Source organism: Puma concolor, chromosome B3, assembly GCF_028749965.1.
Source record: "Puma concolor isolate L17-30 chromosome B3, mPumCon1.1.hap2, whole genome shotgun sequence".
Classification (NCBI taxonomy): Eukaryota; Metazoa; Chordata; class Mammalia; order Carnivora; family Felidae; genus Puma; species Puma concolor.
The window spans coordinates 38,315,801-38,332,199 of record NC_141672.1 but is presented as its reverse complement, the minus strand read 5'-3'; the positions used below and the strand labels follow the sequence as shown (position 1 = coordinate 38,332,199).

The following is a 16,399-nucleotide window of genomic DNA, read 5'->3' as shown; positions in this document are numbered from 1 at the left end:
TTATTACTATTATTATTTAATTAAAATACTATTTGCATTATTCATAGTTTATTCTATCATTGAGGAGTAACACAGTACAAAGTCAGTTTTCATGACTGAGTCCATATGTGCTCAGGAAGAAAGGATACTCTATTTTTGAGTTATACATGTGAATATATCCATGAGATCTACTTTTTATGTTGTTTAGATTTTTTGTACCTCTAAAATGATCCTTTAGACCTGCATTGGCTTTAGAGAGATGTTGATGTCTCTTATTTTTATTGTTATTTTTTTAAGTTTGTTTATTTATTTTGAGAGAGAGAATGCACATGAGTGGCAGAGCTTTAGAGAGAGAGGGAGAGAGAATCCCAAGAAGGCTCTGTGCTGTTGGCACAGAGCCAGAAGTAGGGCTCGATCTCAGGAACTGAGAGATCATGACCTGAGCCAAAATTAAGAGTTGGACACTCCTCTGACTGAGCCACCCAGGTGCCCCTTTATTGTTTTGTATTGTAAGTTGAATAGTATGGTTAATTCAGTGATTTGCGTTTGAGAGTAAAACAAACAACAAGACATATACAACAGGATTCTTCTAAATGATACATTTATTTCTGCTAAAAACTTCTCTAAATTCTCATCCAGGGACTGCCAGTACTAGTTTTATGCCATTAGGCAAATATTTTCTCTAGCCTGTCTGTCTTCTGTGTAAAATAAGGTGTGCTATGGGATATTTCTTTAATTCAATACTATAATTTACCAGTGCAATAAAAGTGCTTTTGAAATAATACCCACTGTTGCTGACTAAAAGTATTGCAGTAACAGCTATTATTTGTTGAGTGCTTACTGCCTGCCAGCCTCCATGCTTAGCATTTTACATATATGTTTGACCTGAATCGTGACATACTCGTTTTAGTTTTTCTTCCAACTCTAGAATGTTGGCCTCTCTGATTCAACTGGCAGAAACTTGACTGATTGGCTCAGTATTTTAGGAGACCATCTACTACATAAATTGGCAGAGCATGACAGGTTGCTGGACCCAACTTTCTACTCGAATCAGGACAATGGCCAGAGAGATCATTTTGGTCAAGGGAGCAATTAGCCAACGTTTATTCCTGTTACTTTTCCAGGTTTGGCAGGAAACAAGAGCAGAATGAGATAAGAGCTCAGACCTTTACAGGGTGTGATTGGACTTTTGGACAAAGAGGAACAGAGCCATTTTCCTGGCCAGCTATTTTCATCCCGGGCTTAAACAACTGCTCCCAATATGGTAAAAAATATTGTGGTGAAAGATTGTCCCTTGAGATCAGCAGACCTAGCATCCTAACAGGGAGTGTTTAGCTCTAAGCCAATCTCCTTTTGTATTTATACTAACTTTGGTGTTGTTGTTGTTGTTGTTGTTTAAAGTTTATTTATTTATTTTGAGAGAGAACCCCAAACAGGCTCCTCACCATCAGCACAGAGCCCAATGTGGGTCCCTATCTCAGGAACTGGGAGATCCTGACCTGAGCCCAATTCAAGTCAGATGCTTAACCCACTGAGCCACCACCCAGGCATCCCGGCATAAAATAGAAGCAAGTAGCTGGGCGCCTGGGTGGCTCAGTGGGTTGGTAGCAAGGTGCCTGGGTGGCTCAGTGGGTTGAGCCTCTGACTTCCACTCAGGTCATAATCTTGCGGCTCACGAGTTTGAGCCTGACATCGGGCTCACTGCTGTCAGTGCAAAGCCTGCTTCTGATCCTCTGTCCCCTTCTCTCTGCCCCTTCCCCACTTGTGCTTTCTCAAAAATAAACATTAAAAAAAAAATAGAAGTAAGTAATAAGATGGTCTCATCCTGCCTCAGATTAAGTAACATAATAGCCTCCCCTTCAGCTAAAGATACTTTGTGTTGTTCTTTAAACTCACTTATCCATCTGGCCAATCATTTAACATTATTATTTTCTATTATCATCAGGGTTGATAAATATATGATACTAGTGTCAATTCCTCCTCCTTCTGTGCCCCTGGCAGAGACTTAGTTACTATTCAATTTGTATCCTTTCTTGCTAAATTTAGATGAAGCGCTACAATCCTTCTCAATACAGCACCCAAATTCAAGACTAGGATTTGCTCCTGGTATAAAATCCGTTGCCATTCTTATTTAGGCTCTGTGGATGCCAAGACGAGGATCTGGGCAAGTCTAGTGTGGGATACAGGAATGTAAACAACGATTCTAGTTCTGAGCAATCCATGCTTTGACAGAGAGAAGTTGCGGCTTAATTTAAGAGTGGTCATGGGGGGGCGGGAAGGAGGGGAAAAGAGGTGATGGGCATGGAGGAGGGCACCTGTTGGGATGAGCACTGGGTGTTGTATGGAAAGCAATTTGACAATAAATTTCATGTTAAAAATAAAAAAAAAAAATTTAAAAAGAGTGGTCAATTGTTTTTTTAGAAGAATTTATTTATTTATTTAGAGAGGGCGCAAGTGAGTGAGGGGCAGAGAGAGAGAGAGAGAGAGAGAGAGAGAGAGAGAGAGAGAGAGAGAAGCGGGGCTTGTGTTCACTCTGTGAGGGGTTCGTGCACACCCGATGCGGGGCTCAAGCTCACGAACTGTGAGATCGTGACCTGAGCTGAAGTCAGATGCTAAAGCAACTGAAACACCCAGGCACCCAAAGAGTGGTCAATTGAATTCCTTTAATGGCATGAGGATGTCCAGCCTGCTTGAATGCCTCAGACCATGTTATTTGTCCCGCTCAGTGCCATGTGCGATTCCGTATTGAATGTCTGCTTCGGTAGTACTCACCATATGCCACAGCATGCTTGTGTACCAAGCCACGGATGTGCTTTCAGTTGGATCAATTTGCAAAACTTGTGTGTTTTTAGCACAACTGGAGCTGACAAAGTCCCTCAGGTGGGCTGTGGGGCCCAATGGGATCTTTTGCTATAAATACAGAGGCTGGTTGTAAATAATAGCTGAGAGGCATAACATGACATCATACTGTGTTGTTGTACTCTCTCTGTTTTTTGGTGCATGGGAGAATGTGGGCGGGGCTGGGTTCATGGCAACCTTACCCTGACAGTCAGAGATTGGAAGCACATGAGCCATCCGTTCCCATGCTCAGTGTTGTGTTTCAAAAGAACCGGGTGTGCCTCTGTTTGGCTTAGCATTACATTTTATTTTCATTTCAAAGTGTGGAGGATCTGTTTCAGTACTCCTGCCATCGGTCGAATTTGCTGGTTTGGAAAGTAGGTACTACTTTTATATCCAAACTGACATGTCTAGGAGACACCATAGATCATTACAAGACTCTAATTGGGGACATCTGAAAACATTTTGAGACACTTTATTCTGGACTCTCTTGAGCGCACTAGACACAATACGGAACAATAGTCCTTTCATTTTGCGGACTAGTGGCATAGATGCCTACAAGGGAACAATAATTAAGAAATGATTCATAATATTTTCTCTAGAGACTGTTGCCATGATGATTTCGCAGCATTTACTCTAAAGGAAGCAACCGATGTAAAATGGAAATGAATAGCATGAATAGAACAGAAAAGGAAAATAACAGACAATGCTTTGTTAGAGCAGCTCCATACACCCGAGAGCCCAAACTTTCCCCAAATTGGCTCTTGGATTTGTATGTATTGTATCAGGCAAAACGGTTCTATGAAAAGACACCCTAGGACCAGAAGGATCTTCTTACTTTATAGACCTTTGTTGAGATCCAAGCCATTAGTACTAAATAATGTAAACCTAGGTAGTCTAAGAAGAGAAGCGATACTATCAGAATGATCATCTTGGAATTCAAGGAATGACACATAGACTGATACTGTGCTGTTTTGTTGAGTTGAGCCATTGACCATCAGTAAAATGTGCTTTTCAAATAACTGAATCATGCTGGTACTCATAGAGGTACAAGTTTTTGAAATAATTGTTCCTAGTTGTGGGTAAAATTTACAATGATTATTTTTTCATTAACATGTGTTAACTGCATGCATTATGAAAACTCTAATGTCTGCTCCTTACCATTTGGTTTGGATCACAAGCACCATATTTAACTAGGTAATCCAGGCAAGATTTTGTAGCCATACAACATAGGTGAGCTTGGATTTATAAGAAGGTGATTTGATTGCAATACAAACACACTAGAGAAATATTTTAAAGTCCCTTCTTTACATAATAATAGTGAGTTGATACAATACCATTCATTTAGGATTTTGACTGCCTTAGCAATGCTGCAGCAGCAATACAGGGGGTAAGTGGGAGTCAACTGACATCATCCCGAGTCCAAAGGCATTGAGTAATTTGCTGGGATATCAAACTGGCATCTGCAGGATGGATTCCCAAGGATTTAGCTTCCAGTGAATTTCAGATCTGGAAGATGTATATAGTATCTTAAGATTGAGGTGGTTCTTGGGGGTGCCTGGGTGGCTCAGCTGGGTAAGCACCTCATTTTTTATTTCTGCTCAGGTCATGATCTCATGGTTCTGGAATTAGAGCCCCATAAGGGCTCCATGCTGTCAGCTCAGAGCCTGCTTGGGATTCTCTGTCTCCTTCTCTCTCTGCCCTTCCCCCACTTGCACTGTCTCTCTCTCCCTCTCTCTCTCTCAATAAATAAATAAACTTAAAAAAAAAAAAAAAAAAGACTGAGGCCGTTCTTGTGCAGGCCTTCTGTATTTTAACAAGGGCCTTCCCTACCTTCCAGGTGATCCTGAAGTCTAGACCACGCTATTAGAAATACTGACCCAGATGGTAAAGGTCATCTAATCTCAAATCCTTATTTTACAAAGGGTCCAGAAAGGTTAGATGACTCGATCAAGGTTTGGTAGCTAATTTGCACATCTGCTCTCTTACTCAAAGAACCAGGAGTCCAGGAAGGTTAGAGAAGTTCCTAGATGAAATCCGGCAGAAACGCTTTTTTGGGAGTTTGTGACATTCTTTCTACCCCCGGTCGTTAACCTGCTTTCTGAGTTAGCATCTCCCCGCCCCCCTCTCTGACGTCCCAAAACCTGGGAAGAAAGTTGCCAGGCCACGGCGGCCGCGGGGCCTGCGAGGTGGGAGGCGGGCGGCCCCGCCTCCGGTGCTCTCGGGCTAGCTCCACACTGGCCGCGGAGCGGCGAGCGCGGGACTCAGCGGCAGGCGGCGGGCGGGGAAGGCGCGGGGCGTGGTTTTCAGCTTTCCGAGCGCCAAGGAGCGGAGCGCGCTCTGCTGAGCCCCGAGCCTTCTGGACCGAAAAAGCGGACGGGAGGACGAGTAAAAGGCGCGATCGAGGGAGCAAGGCAAGCAGGGCGCCGACCCGGGCCCGCCCCAGCCCGCGCCCTCGCCCCTCGCCAGGCCAGCGGCGGGTGAGCGCGGCCGCGGGCCCCCAGCACCCCGGTGCGCCCCGGAGAGAGCGGGCTGTGGCGGGGAGGGAGAGCGGGAGGGAGGGAGAGCGGGAGGGAGGGGAAGGGGCGGGGGCGAGGGAGGGAAAGGTCCCCGAGCAGAGTGCGGGGGACAGCAGGCACGAGAACCGACCCGATGTCGGGGTCCGAGCCAGGCCACCGGAAACTTTGCCCAGGTGGGGAGAGCGGGGTGCGTGGAGGGCGCCGCAAACTTGTCAGCGGGCGGGGCGCTCCGGGGATTGGAGCGAGCGCCAGCGGGTGGCGTTTGTCTCTCCGGCTTCTTTGTGTCACCTCCGGGCCCCAGCCCGCCGGTCCGCCCGGCTCAGAAAGGGGCTGCGCTAGGGGCTCGGCCCTGATCCCCCCTGCCGCCCCCTCCCGGCCCAGGCCCCAGCGCTCGGGATCCACTGATTGTTTTCTTTCCTCGCGTCAAGCCTGGGCGGGAAAGATTTTGAACCCCGCGTGAGATAGAACGTGGAGAGCAGCGGCTCACAGATTGCCAAATCGTGGGCGGCGCGAGGCTCGCCCCGAGTCCCCGAGAACCCGCGGGCCGGGGCGCACCCGGGCTGGAGAGGGCGCGGGGACCCGCCAGCCCCTGCGCTCCAGGAACCGCGGCGGGCGCGGCAGCCAAGCGCCCCCGCGCCAGGGGCCGCTCGGACTGCTCGGATTATAATTCCATTTTGATTGTTTGGGGTCTTTGTTGTCTGAAATTGCCTTGAGGGTCTGACGGTAGCACCTTTTCCCCCTTAGGTTATTTTCCTAATGTTAAAAAAAAAAAAAAAAAAGCAGGGGGCGGGGAGAGTTGTGTGGAATCGGTGCTGCTCGAAACTACGTGAGCCACCTTATTAGATGGAGCTTGAGAAGTCCCGTGTAACATTTGCCTTTGTGGACGCTTGTTATTTCCGAAAGTTATTATTTTCCCCTCCCCTAATGGAAGGGAGCGTCTGAGCTGGATGCTAGCAGGCACGATTGTGTACAAGCACCAGCAAGTCAGAGCCAAACCGAGAGGCTTCTTTGTAGCCGCTCTATACTTCTGCATCTCTTTCTTTTTAGAAGTTCGTTTGATTTCAAGCAACTTTCATCTGCTGTTTTGAAAGTTTCCATAGCTCCGAAGTCCTCCTTGCAGATATTATATGGTTGTGCTAGGATGAGTTCGGCCGCGTTTAGGGTTGGGGGTTACAATTAAACATCTGAACCATACCTGGCCCTTTGCCGCTCTGGGTCCCTGCCATTGAGACCTTGTAAATATCGCCAGGAGAGGGTGTTCACCTTTTATGAGATGGAATATTTGGCGTGTTTTTGTACCTGAATGCATGACTCCTTCTTTAGTTTTATTTCTGGAAAACTGTTGAGACTTCCAGAGGCTTTTCCCGAGATAATTACTAAACGGTCTTAGCCCCGCCATTATGGCCCCCTGCCCCAAAGCACCACGAGGGAGAAGGGAGCAGGTGTAATCCTCATTAAGTTTTTTTTTTTTTTTTGGTGATAAAGACTCTGGAGATGTCAAAATAAATAAAAAGTGGAAATTCTTAGTTCTTTGTTCACCTGTTTCAGTTCACTGAGCCTTATTTGAATTCAGTAAAAATAAAAATCAAACCAGTTTGGGTCAGCTTAACCTTGTACATTAAGATTACTAAAAAAAAAAAAAAAAAAAAAGATCATGTGAGTAAGTTCACCCAATTAGAAATTTTACAGACATTTCAGTGCATTGGTGCTGATTGTGTTTGCGGGATACTGCAGTATGTTTAGAGAACTGAGTCACAATGGGATTATTCTAGGTAGTGCCCTCAGTAGTTTAACAGTTTATTTATTTTTAATGTTTATTTTTGAGAAAGAGACAGAGTATGAGTGGGGGAGGGGCAGAGAGAGAGGGGGACCCAGAATCCGAAGCAGGCTTCAGGCTCTGATCTGTTAGCACAGAGCCTGACCCGGGCCTTGAACCCACAGACCATGAGATCATGACCTGAACCGAAGTCAGATGCTTAACCCACTGAGCCACCCAGGTGCCCCTATGGTAGCTTAACAATTTAAAGTAAAGCTCAAAAATAGAATCAGCCATGCCTTGATAAGTAAGGAACAGGGTGAAAAGCAATTGATTAATTTGTCATTACTCATCATATGTTTTTAATATAGATTTTTAATAACTTCATGAAATTATTCATTTACTCAAATAAGCTTTTACCATATGTCGGCCACTGTGCTGAAATCTGGAGTTGCAAACAAAAATAGTTACCATTTATGGAGTGCTTATTCTGTACCAGTAAATGCTTTGCATAGATTACCTCATTCACCTAATACATATTTATTGAGTGCCTACAGTGTATTGTGGTAGGTGCCGGAGTTAACAGCACGGGGACTGCTGTGGTTCCTGCCAGCAGCGGGGAAGATCTGGGGAAGATCCACAGAACGTGAAAAACATTAGCAAACTAATTGCAGATTTTAAAATGTCCATCAGATCGCACACTTCCCTGTTGAAAGCCCTTCAGTGGTTTCCCATCCCTGAGTGGAAGGCAGACCTGACTGCGGGCCCAGAGCTTACCCACGTCTGGTCCTCCTCCTTCCCCAGTCCTACACCTTTTTGCTGTACTTCTTCTTGCTCATACTTCTGCAGCCAAACCAGTTTCCTTGCTGTTTGAGGTTACCTTTGGACTTGCTGTTGCCTCTGCCTGGAATGCCCCCGGCCCAGCCCTCATTTCTGTCTGGCTCCCTCCCTGACCGCCTTCACTTCTTTCCTCATTATTGTGTTTTCAGAAGGGCACCTGGGTGGCTCAGTGGGTTGAGCGGCCAACTCTTGATTTCAGCTCAGGACATGATCTCACAGTTCATGACACGTGGGTTCATGTCAGGGCTCTGCGCTGACAGCACGGGCCTGCTTGAGATTCTCTCTCTCTCTCTCTCTCTCTCTCTCTCTGCCCCTCCCATGCATGCGCTCTCTCTCAAAATCAAGAAACTTAAAAAAAAAAATTGTGTTCTCAGTGAGCCTTGGCAAAACCCCAGATTTAAAATCACAGCCCCTCTTGCAACCCCCGTTCCTTTTCCCCTGTTCACAATTTATTTTTCTCCATGGCACTTATTTATTTTTTAAGTTTTGAGGGAGAGAGACAGAATGTGAGCAGGGGAGGGGCAGAGATGGAGAGAGACGCCCAGAATCCAAAGCAGGCTCCAGGCCCCAAGCTGACAGCACAGAGCTCTCTGTTGCCCTTATGACGGTGGAACTAACATACTCTGTTTTTCACTCACTTGTGAATGGTCCGTCTTCCCCCACTGGATTGCACTCCATCCATGCTGTTGTGGCCACTGTTGTAGCCTCAGACCCTGGAACGGTGCCTGGCATGCGGTAGGGCCTTGGGAACTATTTGTTGAGTGAACATTGAATAGAAGGAAGGAGACCATGGGATGCTGAGACCGAGACCAGGGGCTTCTGTGTTACTAGTGAGACGGCTTCTTTGTGGAGCTGACAGTTAAGCTGTGTCTTTGATGAGAAGGCGCCGGCCATGTTGTTGGGGCGGGAGATGGTGGGGAGGATAGAGACTTGGAAGAAGATCAGCAGTGGAAATAGCATTGGGTCAGGAGTGAGCTGGGTGGCGTGTGGATTTGTTGGAACTGGGAGAAGCTGGTTGGGCCTGAACACTGTCAGCTGGTGGGAAAGGACTAAGTGAAGACAACGGCGGTAATCAGGGGAAGGATGGAGCAGGGCCTTCCTTGTAGGCCAAGGTGTGGATAAATTCCCATTGAATCCTCATATAGCCTATGAGCCCCGGCTTATAGGCTCTAAAACTGGGCATCAGGTAACCTTCTGAGGTTACCTGGTAGGTGAATGGCAGAGCCTAGGATAGGAAACCAGGCTCTCTGACCTCAAAACACTTACATTTGACCATAATGCCAACATCAAAAGACAGAGGCCCTGTCTCGATGGACGAGCCGTGGCAATATATACGTGACAGTGCTGGAAAAGATGTGTTCTTCGGGACTGTGGTGGGAGGAAGGCACCTGTTCTTCCCGGGCGTGGAACAGGCCAAACTGGAAACCCTAAAGCATTTTTCCTTTTTTTGCTTATTATGAACTATTTCCCATTGGCTACATCTTAATTAAGAAATCACGTTAATGTTAAATGCGACAGCCTGTTGTTCAGGGTTTCACTGTGCGTTCACTTTTTATCCTTGCTTTCACATCGACCAATGACCTGTGTCATACACCCCCCTTTCCTACTTTTACCAAGTAAAGGAGTGGGTCTGGAATAGTGTAGAATCCCTTAGGTTTAAAGCCTGTAATTCTTCACTGAATTGCAGGTTATGCTCTTTTTTGGTGGTTATCTTACACTGTCTGCACTTTGTGGTTTAGTGTGATAATTCTTTTTTTTTTTTTTAGTTTAAGTTTATTTATTTATTTTCAGAGAGACAGAGACAGTGTGAGTGGGGGAGGGGTAGAGATAGAGGGAGAGAGAGAGAATCCCAAGCAGGCTCCGCACTGTGAGCGCAGAGCCTGACTCGGGGCTCGAACTCACAAAACCGTGAGATCATGACCTGAGCTGAAACTGACAGCCGGATGCTTAGCTGACTGAGCCACTCAGGCACCCCTAGTGTGATAATTCTTACACTGGCTCTGGTGAGTATAATTGACACATGGTAAGCCACACGTTTAGAGTGTGAAATTCGCCATGTTTTTAACTTCTGTGTAGATTTATGAAACCATCTCTCCTTTCAGCCCCTCCCTACACCTGCATTCTCCTACCCCAGACAGCCAAAGATAGCTTTCTGACTCTATGGATTAGTTGGTATTTTTAGAATTTTACGTAAATGGGATCATATAGCAGGGTCTCTTTTTTGTCTGGCTTCTTTCACTTAGCATAATTATTTTGAGATTCCCCCATATTGCGTGTATCAATGAGTCATTCCTTTTTGTTGCCGAATGGTATTCCACTGTATGGATATGCCCCAGTTCGTTCGTCCATATACCCATTGATTGGCATTTGGCTTTTTTTTTTTTCTTCCAGTTTTTGACTATTAAAAATAAAGCTACTGTGAACATTATACAGTCTTGTGTAGGCATCTGCTTTTATTTCCCCAAGGTAAGTGTTTAGGAGTGGAATGGCTGGATCACATGGTAAATCTATGTTTTGGAGTGGTTATACCATTGTACATTCCCAAAGTTGTGTGCGAGACTTCTACATCCTTGCCAACACTTGGTATGGTCAGGCTTTTCATAGACTTCTACTAGAGATGTAGTGGTATTCTCAGTGTGGTTTAAATTTGCATTTCCCTGATGACTAATGATATGCTTATTTCCCACCCATATATCTTCATTACTGAGGTTTCTGTGTATATTTTTTGCCCATTTTTTTTATTGGGTTGGTTGTTTCCTTATTATTGAGTTTTGAGAATTCTTTATATATGTATACATATATATACTTATTTATTTTTAAGAAAGAGAGAGAGAGCGTGCACACAAGCAAGGCAGGGGAGGGGCAGAGAGAAAGAGGAAGACACAGGATCTGAAGTAGGCTCCAGGCTCTGAGCTGTTAGCACAGAGCCCAATGCAGGGCTTGAACTCACGAACCAAACCGTGAGATTACGACCTGACTGGAAGTCAGAAACTTAACCAACCGAGCTGCTCAGGAGCCCCACTTTTTTTTTTTTTTTTTTTTTTAATTTTTTACAAATTATTTTTGAGAGAGAGAGAGGGTGACAAAGGATCTGACACAGGCTCCATGCTGACAGCAGAGAACCTGATGTAGGGCTTGAACTCATGAACCTGGAGATCAGATCTGGGCTGAAGCCAGATGCTTAACCAACTGAGCCACCCAGGTGTCCCCCCACGGATTCTTTATATTTTCTAGAAACAAGTTCTTTATCAGATACGTTATTTGCAAGAGTTACTTTCAGTCTATTCCTCGTCTTATGTTCTCTTAACAGTATCTTTGAAGATCAGAAGTTTTAAATTGTAATGAAGTCCAATTTATCAATTTATTCTTTTATGAACTGTACTTTTGATATGGTACCTTGAGAAATTTTTGCCTAACTCAAGGTGACAAAGATTTTTTTCTAAGAGTTATAAAACTCTTAGGAAAGCTCTATCAAAGAATGTAAACCTATAAACTTTTCATTTTACATTTAGGTCAGTTTACTTTGAGTTAATATTTTTTACAGAGGGAAATGTGGGCTGAAGTTTACCCTACTGCTGCTGGGAACCCTTGGCGATTTCTAGAGACAGGTAATGTATGGCGGCGATGTCTTGTGTGTGTTAGGGGTTGGGGGGTGGGCGGCATTTGCTGTTGGCATCTAGTGGGTCAAGACCAGGGATGCTGTTCAGGAACCTACGGTGAACAGGAGAGATCCTCTAAACAAAAAACCATTGCGACAAAACGTCAGTAGCGCCAAGGTTTAGAAGTCTGTCACTTTAATTGACCTTTTCGATGAACCAGCTATTGGTTTTATTGATATTCTCTTTTGTTTTTCTGTTTTCTATTTAATTGACTTTTCATTCTGATCCTTGTTATTGCCTTTCTTCTGCTTCCTTTGGGTGTAATTTGCTCTTCTTATTCTAGTTTCTTTAGGTCACTGATTTTGTGACTGTTTTTCTTTTGCTGTATAGATGTTTAGTGCTGTACATTTCCTCCCGGGTACTGTTTTAGTGACATCTCACAAATTTCGATACGGTGTGATTCTATTTTTATTCAGTTCAAAATACTTTAAAACTTTGTTGTTGTTGTTGTTGTTGTTATGTTCTCGGACCCTGAGTTACCCAGCAGTATATTGCTTGGTTTCCAAATATTTGTGGATTTTCCAGAGATCTTTCTGCTGCTGATTTCTAATTCAATTCCATTGTTGTCAAAGAGCCGTACTTTGTGTGGCTCAAATCCTTTTACGTTTATGGAGAATTATTTTATAGCCCAGAATATAATTTCTTTAAGTAAATGTCTCATGTGCACTTGAACAGAGTGTGTATTCTAATTGCACCATGTCAGAGGAATATAAACAGGACTTATCCCTGTTCAGGTTAACCTTGATCACCTGGCTGAGGTACTATTTGTCAGGGTTCTCCCCTGTAAAGTCACTTTTTTTCTCCCCCTTCTGTACGTACTTTTTGGTAAGGGAGTCACTATGTGCAGCTCATGCTTAAAGAGTGGAGAGTTATGCTTCACTGCCTTGAAGAGTGTTACTTTTTTATCCAGTGTGATGAACTCTGTCTGTTAATTGGGTTGTTTAGACCATTTATATTTTAAGTGATTATGAATATGGTTAGGTTTAGATCTAGAACCTTCCTATATGTTTTCTGCTTTTTTCATCTGTTCTTTATTCCTTTTTTCTCCTTTTTGGTCTTTGTTTTTTTTTTTTTTTTCTTTTTTTACTATTTTTGTATATAGTAAAGGATAGAAAATTTTTGTATATAGTAAAGATATCCTTTTTTGGCTTATTAGCTATCATTCTCTATTTTGTTACTTTAGTGGCTGCTTTAGGGTTTATAGTATACACTTTTTTTTTTTTAACGTTTATTTATTTTTGGGACAGAGAGAGACAGAGCATGAACTGGGGAGGGGCAGAGAGAGAGGGAGACACAGAATCGGAAGCAGGCTCCAGGCCCTGAGCCATCAGCCCAGAGCCTGATGCAGGGCTCAAACTCACGGACTGTGAGATCGTGACCTGAGCTGAAGTCGGACGCTTAACCGACTGAGCCACCCAGGCGCCCCTAGTATACACCTTTAACTTACACAGTTTACCTTCAAGTGTTATCATCCCATCTCGTGTATGGATGAAAAACCCTGTTTGTAATAGTATATTTCCATTACTCTCCTCTTGACCTTTGTGTTATTGTCATATATTTAAAGAAGTAGTGAAATTCAGAAATCAGAACAGAGTTCATTTTCTTTAAAAAAAATTTTTTTTTTTAGGGGCACCTGGGTTGCTCAGTCGGTTAAGCGTCTGACTTCAGCTCAGGTCATGATCTCACAGTGTGTGGGTTCAAGCCCCACATTGGGCTCTGTGCTCACAGCTTGGAGCCTGCTTCGGATTCTATGTCTCCCTCTCTCTCTGCCTCTCCCCTGCTCATGCTCTGTCTCTCTCTGTCCCAAAAATAAACATTAAAAAAATTAAAAAAAATTATTTTTTAATGTTTATGTATTTTTGAGAGAGAGAGACAGAACGTGAGCAGGGGAGGGGCAGAGAGAGATGGAAACATAGAATCTGAAACAGGCTTCAGGCTCTGAGCTGTCGGCACGGAGCCCGATGTGGGGCTCAAACTTGTGAACCGTGAGATCATGACCTTAGCCGAAGTCAGCGCTTAACCGACTGAATTGCTTAGACGCCCCAGCATAGTTCGTTTTCTTACACTAAATCTGCTGACTTGCCATGGAGCAGATCATTGCTATGATGCAAAGATACTTCAGGAAACTGGAGGGTATTAGAACATTCAGAACACCCGGACTTGGAGAACTCTCCAGACAGGCACTGCAGAGCGTGTTGTGCTTCTTTTCTTTCCTCTGGGAAATATTAGGAGGAAGAAGGTGGATGGGGAAAAGGAATCAGTCCACCTGTGCTGATATTTTCCAGGCTCTGAGAAACTTCAAAACATGAGTTTGGAAGCATTCCTTTCTTTGGATGGCGTGTGAGATGAAAAGTACTCGGTTATAGCTCCTCAGGTCAAAGTAACGCATTTGACAAAAGTGAACCTCAAGTTTCTGCTTGTCAGAGTCCATATTGGATTGAAAACTCCAGTCTGAGGGATGCCTGGGTGGCTCAGTCAGTTAAGCGTCTGACTCTTGATTTTGGCTTAGGTCATGACCTCTCAGTTCCTGAGATTGAGTCCTGTGCTGGCAGCATGGAGCCTGCTTAGGGTTCTCTCTTTCTTCCTCTCTCTGCTCCCCCACCCCTCCTCTCAAAGTAAATAAATAAACTAAAAAGAAAAAAAGAAAACTCTAGTCCGAGATGCAGCTCTTGGATCTCTCTAGAATTTGCCATCTACTTGTTGCTCTGGTTCCAGCTGACTTTTGGTCTTGCTTTGAGTATCGCCAGTGTTTGCTGTTGGTCGTCACTGAGTAGCTTCTGTCTATCCGGGTATGCAAATGTGTCCCTATTCTGAATATTAACACACTGGCAAACACTTGACTCTAAATGAGTGGGAAAACTCCATTCACTCAACAAGTTAATTTATCTTGTAAATATTTATTGAATCTGGGCTCTGGAACATTTCTGAAAATTTATGTCCCTTGCTCTTAGAAAGGCAATTGTCCAATAGGGGCAAGGCCCACACGCAGAGGAGCATGGAATCCAGTGTGGTAACTGGTGACCCTGCAAAGGAGACACAAACAGGGCAATGGGAGTGAGCTTAACACAGTGCTTGCCTGATTGTGTTCTGGGGACCAGCAGCATCCATTCTACTGAATTGGAAACCTTGAGGGGGCGGGGATGGGGGGCGGCGGCAGTCTTTGTTTAACAAGCCATCCAAGGGATTCTGATGTACGCTCTCAAGTTTGTGAACCACTGGCATAGAGGATTAGATGATCTCTGAGATTTTTTTCACAGCTCCAAAATTCTAGGAGTATGATTTAGAAATGTGATATTTACTCCATTGTCCTTCCCTGCCCACCCCCCCTTATGCTCTAACAATTTATGAAGTGCATCACCTTAGTTCCAATGTGTGTTTTTATTACTCGGTTTCCCCTCTTGTATCCATTATTCATTATGAAGTACGGTATTGGTGTCAATGATTCCTCATTATGTTTCCTCACGTCTTTGCCTCCTTATAGATGACAGCCAGCCTACAAAGAACAGCACTTGTGCCACGGAATATCAGTCCATAAAATACCAAGTCCTTCCTTACTAAAGTTAGCTCACTGCTAATTAAGGGTTTTCTCCCATATCATTTAGATTAGGAGCCATTGTGAAGTGCTTTGGGTATACGGGGTTGTATGTGTCTCCACGTATTTCCCAGTGGGCACCATTGCTTTCCTACGTAGTGTCATGTTCGCCAATGTGAGTTGACGGTTTCCAAGGCTAAGCCACATCTGAGAGTTTTGTAGCCAGGGATGTCCAAGGCATTTATTGCCCCACCGTTTGTGTGTTTGTTTCTTTCATAAGAGTTTATTTGAGAGAGGAAGAGACAACGTGAATCGGGAAGGGGCAGAGCGAGAGGGAGAGAGAGTCCCAAGCAGGCTCCGCAGCCCAGTGCGGGGTTCAAACCCACAAAACTGCAAGATCATGACCCGAGCAGAAACCAAGAGTCAGACACTCAGCTGAGCCACCCAGGAGCCCCAACGCCTCACAGCGTTGGGTAGGGGCGCCCGGGTGGCTCAGTCAGTTAAGCGTCTGACTTCAGCTCAGGTCATGACCTCACGGTTCGTGAGTTCGAGCCCCGCGTCATGCTATGTCTCTCAAAAATAAATAAACATTGAAAAAAAAATAATAAAAGGAGTGTTGGCACTGATGAAGTGTCATGTAAAACATTAATTGCTATGTGGGTAAAACAGAAACTCAAAATTGTGAAGTTATGTCTGACACGAGCAGTAGTAAATTGGATTTTATTTTTATTTATTTAGTTTTAAAATATTTATTTATTTTGAGAAAGAGAGAGACTGAGAGCACGTGGGGGGGAGGGTCAGAGGGACAATCCCAAGCAGGCTCTGTGCTGTCAGCATGGAGCTCGAACCCACAAACTGTGAGATTGTGACCTGTGTGGAAATCAAGAGTCGGGTGCTATACTAACTGAACCACCCAGGTGCCCCGTTAACTGGCAGAGATCATAGTGAAATGAACTCCTGTGTCAATAGTACTCAATATCAGTAATTATTAAATCCTGCCAATGTGGTCCTACCTGTATGTACCTTCACCTACCCCCCCCCCCCATGCTGGATTATTTTGAAGTAAATTCCACATATATTATTTCATCCGTAAGTAATTAGATTTTAAATTATTTGAGCTGTTAAGATGCTAGAGAGAAATATGAAACTGAATCACAAATAGGCATTTCATGGTTACACATTAAATTATAGATCCAGTTTATCTGGAGTTCACTTACACAAAAGGTAAAACAGAACAGTTGTGTGGAGACATGTACATAGATTCCTATCAAAATTT

The 16,399-nt window shown here is 44.3% G+C and overlaps 1 protein-coding gene across 10 annotated transcripts in view; it reads left to right on the top strand.

The window, feature by feature from the left end:
• The first annotated feature begins 5,074 nt into the window (after positions 1-5,074).
• The window catches only part of SYNE2 (spectrin repeat containing nuclear envelope protein 2), a 342,816-nt gene continuing 331,491 nt past the window's right edge, over positions 5,075-16,399 (top strand). For 7 of the 10 annotated variants that reach the window (XM_086709567.1, XM_086709569.1, XM_086709568.1 and 4 more), the window contains exon 1: positions 5,081-5,297. The gene's annotated coding sequence lies outside the window, so the exon portion shown is untranslated. Of the gene's footprint in view, positions 5,329-5,412; positions 5,510-16,399 lie in introns of those variants that run through there. The other 3 variants (XM_086709562.1, XM_086709563.1, XM_086709564.1) reach the window with 3 other exon arrangements.